The sequence below is a fragment of the Podarcis muralis genome, chromosome 4 (genome assembly GCF_964188315.1).
Source record: "Podarcis muralis chromosome 4, rPodMur119.hap1.1, whole genome shotgun sequence".
Taxonomy (NCBI): domain Eukaryota; kingdom Metazoa; phylum Chordata; class Lepidosauria; order Squamata; family Lacertidae; genus Podarcis; species Podarcis muralis.
In genome coordinates this window covers 22805487-22815292 of record NC_135658.1, presented here as the reverse complement: position 1 = coordinate 22815292, position 9806 = coordinate 22805487, and the positions used below count along the sequence as shown (strand labels likewise).

The 9806-nt window shown below is 43.9% G+C and overlaps 1 pseudogene; it reads left to right on the top strand.

Annotated features, from left to right (window-relative positions):
* Window positions 1–519: 519 nt before the first annotated feature.
* LOC114595674 (vitelline membrane outer layer protein 1-like) lies at window positions 520–6436 on the top strand (annotated as a pseudogene).
* Window positions 6437–9806: the final 3370 nt, after the last annotated feature.

Below are 9806 nucleotides of genomic sequence, written 5' to 3'. Positions count from 1 at the left end.
TTACTTTTCAATTACAATCCAATAATAACCTCTGCTTCTTAATGGTGGCATTGGAGGGTTTTCAGCAGGCAAAGTGCTTTTGCACTCAGCACCTCCCTGGTGAGAGCCTGGGTAAAGAGACAAACTGTGAGTGAAGCCTATTTCTCCCTGTCCCTGGGGGGAAATTGCAAGGATAATTACCCTCAATCATCTTTGTTTTTCCTTCGCCAACAATCTTCTGCTATCGTGGGGTCTGCCTCCATTAAGGCAGAACAGAACCGGAAGCTGCACATTTTAATTAGTTAGCTTACATCAGCGGTTACCAATGTGGCACAATTCTTGCCTATTGTCTATTGATATCAAAAGTGTAGTCAGAAAAGCCATTAATTGGTTTTACTCATCAATCAGAAGTAATCACACTTCTCTACAGGGGGAAACACAAGATTCAGGAAGATTTTGAGCAGAGGAGAGAGAACCACACTTTCTGGGGAATAAATTCCACTCAGTTTTTGCAGCTTGATCTAGTGCAGTCCACCTGCCATGGATCTCTCTACCAGTGCTGTGGTCTTCTTGCTCCTCACCTGCCACCTCTGTGAGGCAGGACATCGAAACTATAATTCAATCCTCATTGTGCCCAATGGTGGGGAGTGGGGAGAATGGGGAAAAATTGAATCCTGTCCCAAAGGACATGCATACGGATTCTCACTGAAGGTAAAGGCTTATCTATACCTTCTTTTTGATACCCTGATCCCATGGAATAGTCACAATAATTATATATATATATATATATATATATATATATATATATATATATATATATGCTTTCGTAGATTTTCACGGGTATAGGAATGCAGGTTTTGGTGTCCTCGGGTGTCTTCCCGTGTAAAAGTTGGGGTGTCTGGGCGACGTTTCGACGAGGTCTCACTCGTCATCTTCAGGCTGGTGCTTTCGGCTTCTTGTTACTGGAATAGAGCAGGATCTCAGTGTTTGAGTTCCTATAAATACTGTTGAGGAGGTGTGGTGTATAGCCTCCAATGTTCTGGGCCGAGAGGAAGTTCCCAGGCTAGTGTGCCTTTTCTTCTTTTGTTCCTTAATTGCTTGAGGGATATCTTGAGTGATTTCTTGAGTGATATCCTGAGTACCACTTAGGTGGGTCATTAGGTGTGGATTAGTTGCTAAAGCCTTTGTGTCTTGACCTCTTGAACTTTGTGAAGAGTTTTTCTGAGAAGATGGCTGTACTGCACTTAGTTGTGCTCTGGCTTGGCTTCGTGTATAGGGGCGAGCTGTGGTTTTGTGGCCTGTGCCAGCCAGATCTGTGTAGGGATTGCAGGGGGGTGCAGCATCCGGAGGTGCCACCATGGTTTGGCTACTGGATGGTGTCTGTAATTTATCTGTGGAGAGGGTCTGGGTTTGGGTCTGGTGTGGTTGATTGGTGATGGCGTTCTGTGTGCCTCTGGATCTGGTGTCAGTTTTTGTGGGGAGGGCTAATTTCCAGATGTCTGGCAAGCGGGATGTGTCGTCACGCTTGTTCATGTTGTGAGGGTGTTTCTCTATCTCGATGGCTTCCATGATTATTCTCTTGTGGTGATGTTCCATGTTAGAGAGCAATTTGGAATCTGCAAAATTAATTTCGTGTCCTGTTTCTTTCATGTGTTGGAAAAGAGAGGAAGTTTTTTCTTCTTTTTTGACGGCATTCTTGTGTTCTGCGATACGTGCATTTATTCGTCTGTTTGTTTGTCCAATGTACGTGGCTGGGCAGACTTTGCAGGGTATTTCATAGACCCCTTGGTTTTCCAACTGGATTTTATCCTTGGGGTTTCTGAGGATATTGGCTATCTTTTGGTTGGCGCAAAAGGCTGTTTTGATATTGTGTTTATGGAGGATTTTGCTAATTTTATCTGTAGTGCCCTTGATATAAGGAAGGAGGGCCATGCCATTGTTTTCTTCTGTGTCTTGGTTTTTGGGGGGTGTTTCTTTTTGGATTAGCTTCGTAACCCTGTTTTGCTGGTATCCATTGGCAATTAACACATTTGAGAGATTCTGTAACTCAGTTGTCAAGTGGTCTTTGTCAGCCAGGCGTTTGGTTCTGGAGATGAGAGTCTTGGAAGGGAATACAATTCACTATGGAAATAGAAGCCAACAACCAACTTCCCTTCCTTGACGTCCTAATCTACAAAAAACCTGATGGCTCCCTAGGACACACTATCTACCGGAAAAAAACACACACCAACCGCTACTTACATGCACAATCACACCACCACCCTGCACAAATAAACTCCGTAGCCAAGACTCTCATCTCCAGAACCAAACGCCTGGCTGACAAAGACCACTTGACAACTGAGTTACAGAATCTCTCAAATGTGTTAATTGCCAATGGATACCAGCAAAACAGGGTTACGAAGCTAATCCAAAAAGAAACACCCCCCAAAAACCAAGACACAGAAGAAAACAATGGCATGGCCCTCCTTCCTTATATCAAGGGCACTACAGATAAAATTAGCAAAATCCTCCATAAACACAATATCAAAACAGCCTTTTGCGCCAACCAAAAGATAGCCAATATCCTCAGAAACCCCAAGGATAAAATCCAGTTGGAAAACCAAGGGGTCTATGAAATACCCTGCAAAGTCTGCCCAGCCACGTACATTGGACAAACAAACAGACGAATAAATGCACGTATCGCAGAACACAAGAATGCCGTCAAAAAAGAAGAAAAAACTTCCTCTCTTTTCCAACACATGAAAGAAACAGGACACGAAATTAATTTTGCAGATTCCAAATTGCTCTCTAACATGGAACATCACCACAAGAGAATAATCATGGAAGCCATCGAGATAGAGAAACACCCTCACAACATGAACAAGCGTGACGACACATCCCGCTTGCCAGACATCTGGAAATTAGCCCTCCCCACAAAAACTGACACCAGATCCAGAGGCACACAGAACGCCATCACCAATCAACCACACCAGACCCAAACCCAGACCCTCTCCACAGATAAATTACAGACACCATCCAGTAGCCAAACCATGGTGGCACCTCCGGATGCTGCACCCCCCTGCAATCCCTACACAGATCTGGCTGGCACAGGCCACAAAACCACAGCTCGCCCCTATACACGAAGCCAAGCCAGAGCACAACTAAGTGCAGTACAGCCATCTTCTCAGAAAAACTCTTCACAAAGTTCAAGAGGTCAAGACACAAAGGCTTTAGCAACTAATCCACACCTAATGACCCACCTAAGTGGTACTCAGGATATCACTCAAGAAATCACTCAAGATATCCCTCAAGCAATTAAGGAACAAAAGAAGAAAAGGCACACTAGCCTGGGAACTTCCTCTCGGCCCAGAACATTGGAGGCTATACACCACACCTCCTCAACAGTATTTATAGGAACTCAAACACTGAGATCCTGCTCTATTCCAGTAACAAGAAGCCGAAAGCACCAGCCTGAAGATGACGAGTGAGACCTCGTCGAAACGTCGCCCAGACACCCCAACTTTTACACGGGAAGACACCCGAGGACACCAAAACCTGCATATATATATATATATATATATATTGTTGGTACTAAAGGGTTAAGAGGTAACAAGTCGCTCTAATCACTGAGCAGCTGGAAGTCATTAAGCATCCAGGAATGTGAGTTAGTTTGTATAAATAGTCAGTTCACCCGTGTGTTTTCCCCCTTGACCTGACTCGCAGACTCAGTTTGTGGCCATGGGCGTGTTTGCTGATGTGAGTTAAGTTTAAAGTTTTCTTTATGCCGGAGATAAAAGCATGTGTGCTTTATCACCAGGGTTTTTTCTTTTGTAAATAAAGGTTTTCCTGAGTTTCAAAGTGCTTGCTCCAGGATTCTTCATTGAAAGGTACTGACTCTCCTGCCTTCTTGAACCGCTGCACGAAATTCTCTGCTGAGATAAGCTTTATGGCGTTGGAAGCGCACTGGACGTTCACTTAACATTAAACTAATTAAAGTTTAATGGACATATATATATATATATATATATATATAGTTGCTTCCCATCTTTCTTTCTGAACCCATTGCCTGTATATTGCTGCCTGCAAGGTGCTTTGAAGTGTTGACTGCCATGCTTAAAGATTTAATAGCTCTAAAAAGTCTCCCAGCCACTTTGTCAATCCACACTGGAGAGGCTTAGAGTGAATTGTATTTTACATAAAAGAAAACTGGATGGACTGGAGGGAAAAGGGACAAGGATACAGAAAAGTTTGGAGTGCAATGAGCTGGCAATATTGTGGTCAGGTTTATCTTCCTGAAAAGTGAGCACCCAACTGGAAAATACAGACTAAACTGTTAGTGTGGAAGCAACCCTGGTAAGTTCTGGTGCTTTCTAGGAGGGTTGCCATAAATCCAGATTTTCCCTGACATGTCCAGGATTTCAACAACTTTCCTCCAAAAAGCTCAACAACTTTTTGTGTTTGGATTCTTACTTCTTGAAATAATATGGCAACCCTAACTTCACAAACTAGAGGAAACCCGCTGTAGCATATGCAGACATAAGAGAGGGATTGAGGATGCCTTAGGCAGCCATTAGCAAGATCATTTTTTTCCCTATCAAGTTTGCTTACTTGGGGCCCATAGGACTGGTTGCACCAAAAAGCTACTGTCTTTTGATGCAGCTCAGAATGTAAATCTCAATCCAGAACCAGTAATACTTGTACACAATTAGGGACATGTAATTATGAACAGATAACTGCTTATTCATGTTGTAAGCTACTAATTTGGAAAATTCAGACTAGTTTGATTAACTACAATAACACCCCTCTTTTGTAATATACACAATATCTTTTTTCCGTTTTGTTTTCTGCATGGGTAATATTTCTTGTTTCTTCCTTTTTGTGCCTGGTCTTACTCTGTGCACTTGTAATTTTGTACTTTTATTTTTCAATAAAGAATATAAAACAGAGTCCTAGCTTGCAAAAACAGCTTTATTGCAGTCTCTTTATCTCATTTGCACCAGGCAGAGAGAGAACGAGGAATTACTGGTGATGATACTTCCCTCAATGGCATCCGTCTCCATTGCAGTAGTGGTGGAGTTGTACAATCCACTGTTGGACCGTAAGCATCTTCTTGATTTTTCTCTTTGTTGCTTGGAAATTGATGATGTGAGGGTCTGGCTGAAATCTATTATGTTTCAGCACCAGGGCAGGATAATGTCAGGGTCCATCACCCTCATTCTTAGCTCTCTGAGTCTAATGATACCAACTCTAGGTTGCCTTCCAAATTTCAGAGGAACCCCAGCCCAACATAACAAAGAGAAAAGAGGCTGCAACAACAGAGTACAAAGGAAAGGAAAAGCAGAGTTTCTTCCTGAGGACCACACATGCCAAGGAAAAAGAGAGCAAGAGGAAAGCACCATCTATCCTGAGAGTGGGGAACCTCAAGCCCAGGGGTCAAATGTGGTCCCCCAGGCTTCTCTGCCTGGTCCTCATGAATATCTGTGATTGTCAGGGGTCAGGACCTCAGGCAGGAAGGCGAGGCAGGCTGAGTATGAAAAGGCCAAGACCTACCTAACCAGTGGCTGTGCCTTCCTGAGAGAAAGTAGGCAGAATACTGCAGCTCTCCTTCCTGGCGGATGCACTGGCTTTAAAGATCAATGCCTCTACTCAACAGCTGTTTAGCAGAGACCTTGATCCTGTGAGGTGCAGGTGCTGCTTTGCCCGTGGCTTTCTTGCAGGAAACTCGTTACCACTTAAGTGAGTGAATCCCATCCTGCATGGTGCTGGTCACTGGACTTCATGAAGAAGCAGCAGCACCACACAATCAGGTTGCTGTGCTTAACATCTGTTAGGCAAGAGCAGCAAATCCTATGTGGCACCGATGTACCCTGACCTTACAAAACAACCCCATTCTTAACAGAAGATTCTCTAGCTCCATCTTCCAGGGGCAGATTGGGAGGGTGTGGTGTGGGTGGACCGTGGGTGGCATAGGGCAAATCCACCTACTCCAGGGGTTACAACACACAGCCCTACTTAGAAGTTGAGGTTTGGTAGACACACTATACCTGATGAGGTCTACAAAAGACGCCTTTTAAAAATCTAAGGAGGCAACTGCCCTCTTGACTTTCGTGGTGCAAAACAAATCATTCCAATTTGGGTTGTATTTCCAGAGGGGCAGACATTACCACATTGTCTTCTTTTTTTGCAGGTGGGGAGAGTGGACAGAGGTTAAGGAATGCCCCAGGGGCTACCTGGTTGCCTTCGCTCTGAATGTGGAATCCCCACAAGGGCCAGGTGATGATTCAGCAGCCAACAACATCCAGTTCAGCTGTGGAGATGGTGTTATACTGGAGGGCTTATAAGTACCTTTGGTACTTATGGCCAGTGGAGCAAGCGCTGCACCGCTGGTGCCATCTGTGGGATCCAAACAAAGGTGGAGGCTCCAGCTCCAGGTGATAGCACAGCACTTAATGGTGTCAGGTTCTTCTGCTGTGACTGAATCACCTGGGCTTCATCCTGCCTGTGTTCTAATGGTTTGTTGGCATGAAACTTAACCGACAATAAATCTTAACCAAAGAGTTGTGTGTACCTTTTGGAGCTTTGTCCCTTCCTGATCTCAGTTCCTTAAGACTGCATGAATTGGTTTTGGATGGAAGTGTTGGGATACTGCCAGGGAGACGAAGCCATCAGGCAGGCCTCCACGTTGTCTCCAGACGATCTCCCCGTCTCCCGTAGAACAGCACCAGTCAATTGGCAACACGAGCCTCAGACACATTCCAAGACTAGTGCACAGCCTTTCTGCAGAGTTTCCACAACTGAAGATTCAGCCAGGAGAGCATATTTACAGCTTTATTCAATGTAGATGAGAACAAAGGAAAAACATGACTGCTTGCATTCGTGTCCAGCAAAACAGCCGGAACAAAAGCTATATACAAAACGGAAGTTCCCAGAGAGAACAGTGCTGGGAGTAAACAGGCATGTGACACACAACAATCATGCCTGACCATTTAAGGTGGAATGGAACTGTATCCTAACAGGGAGGCCAGTGCAATGTCAAAGAGGGTACCATCCTAGAGCCGTAGTGCGATATCTTTAGCCCATTGATCTTGCCAGGCCCACGAGCCTCTCAGTTTTTCCCATGAGGTTGCTTTGAACAAATCGCACCCACTTGGCAATCACCAGCCATCTAAGGCACTGATCTAAGCACCATGCGGTAAGATTTGAGGATTTGAAGGAATCTGAGCACCAAGCATAGCAGTCAGCTCCTAGGGGCCGAGGTCCCTTCACCTCTTCCATAAGCTATTTAAGGGGGTCACTCCTCCCCCCAAGTTGATGGGCACTGCCATTCTAATGGTGTGCATCATGTGATCAAATATGTGGGGTGGCGCTTACCTGCCTCCCCCCATATTGTATTCAAGTCGGCACCCCTGGCACCAAGCACCACCAAGAGCTCAAAGTGCAAGCAGAGTCTTATCCCGAATTTTAGCACTCTGCCCGACAGTGCTCAGCTCAGAGATAAGCCTCAGGCTGTTATTTGAGAGTAGAAGGCAACATTTATACATATTCCTACTCCAGGAGTGTGGTGGAGGAGGTTGGAAATGCCTTTACTCTTAAAGTGCAGGCAGCATTTCACTTACCTTCAATCTTTGCACAATGCTGAAACCAGAGAAAAGACTCTGCTTGCTCTTGGAGAGTAAAAAGCTGTTTTTTATTCTTAAAGGTTAGGGAAAGGGATCTCTGGCTTTCTGAATGTGTGTATGTATACTTGTCCGCCTGCCTCTTTCTCTCTCTATGTGTGTGCCTGTGGATTTTATTTATTTTCTATTTCTATTGATTTATTTGGACTTTTATTCTGCTTTTGGCCCCATCCACCCATGGAAGATTGGCCACATTCCAATTTACCCCTTGGGGCAAAATTGCTTCCCTGCTCCTGCCATATAGGGATTGATGAATGGATATGTTATGTTATGTTATTTTCTTCTGAGTCTTGAAGGACAGCAATCAAAACTATGGTTAGAGAGCAGTGGAGTAGTGGATCCATGATCACATCTGTGGTCCCAAATGCTCAGGTGGCTAGAATAGAAGTTTCCCTCTCTTCCGTTTGATGCAATGATGAACGGCTGTTGTAGCTGAGTGACCTAGACTGCCACCCTCTTGGCAGAGTGTGTCCCTTCTTATCAGCTGTGAGAGGAGCAGGAAGAGGAGATACAGGCAGCATGTGTGTCAGAGTGTGTGTGAGCAAAATAGGGTGACAAGGCGAGACATTCACCTCTTGTGGTCGTGGCAGACAGAAGTGGGTTAGGAGGAGCTGCTTCCCATAGTGCTCAGCCCTAGGAAGATGCAGAGGTCACCTGGCTAAGAGGAGGAAAAGGCCTCAGAATGCAGAAAGCTGGAAGTTTGCACAACAGCTTACTAAAGTGAAATAAAGAGATGTTGCCAAAAGAGCACTGGGACATGGCGATGCCCTCTAAGAAACCTAGGATTGCTTCCTAAAGTGCACTAATGGCTGGTTGTAAGTCACTTTGTGTTGCTCTGGGCAAACAGATTTAATCAATAAAATATATCTCAATAGAAGCAGCCACCACAGTCCAGCTTTAAATAGCAACAGTTTCAATAGCAAAGCATAAGACAATATAAAGATGAATATACAACATCACTAAAAAACATACAGCACACATCTAAAACCATGTGAATACAAAGGTTCAGTTTTAAAACTTCGGACAGTAAATATCACAAAGATGGCACCAGGTGGGCCTTTCCAGGGAAGGCATTTCATAACTAGGCTGACACCACCTATAAGACCCTGTATCCAGGAGCACTGGAAGAGAGCCTCTGATGATGATATCAGGGTCCAGGTAAGTAGACCTTGGAGGAGGTGATCCTTGAGGTAAGCTGCTCCCAGGCCATTTAAGGAGTAGACAATAAATCACTAGTGCAATATAGTGAAATTGCCCACAAGCCCTTTAAGAGCCTTGATACCCCATGCAGAACTTTCTGTACTGTTTTCAAAGTCACCCCACGTATAACTCACTTCAGTTAATCTAACAGGAAGATCATGGATAATGGACACAATGGATAATGGACTACCTCCAGCCCTGTAAGGTTATAGTGTATCAGATTAAGCTGATAAAAATTCATTTCAATGAATGATTCATTTCAGCAAAAAAATGGTGAAATGGACAGTTCAGCAATTTGTTTCAGTGCTTGCCTTCAAGCAGCAGTTAGTTTCAGCAGTTAGCTTTGGTATTTGGATTAGCCAGTTTTCTAGAGTCAATAATCTGTTTTAGAAATTAAAGGTCATGGATGTACTCGAGTGGAGAACACTCCCTTGAGCAATGGGACTTCCTTTCCTCCCTTTGCATCCCCTGCAGAACTTCAACAGGTGCTCCAAAGGGTTGGGGAACCCTCCAGAGCAGATTTTTTTTTTTTAAGATATTTATTAAAGTTTCAAGAGTTATATAAAAGAAAAAAAACAGTAATACAAACAAAACACAGACAAAAAGAAGTATAATTTCAAACCCTTATTTTCTTACTTACTTCCCCGACCTCCTCATACCTCCCCTTTCTGTATTCCAATTTCTAATTCATTGGTTCAGCAAATCCTCTCCCTTAATTTGTGTTTAATTTTTTGACCTTTCTTTTCTTTTTACTTAATCACTACAGCTGAAAACCACTTAGTTTCTAAAATCAACATCGTTCTAGCATCCATTAATTTTGCAATGTTTCCTAAGATAGTCTTTAAATTTCTTCCAATCTTCTTCTGCCGTCTCTCTTCCCTGGTCACGGATTCTGCCAGTCATTTCTGCCAGTCCCATATAGTCTATCACCTTCATCTGCCATTCTTCCAAGGTGGGTAGATCTTGTGTCTT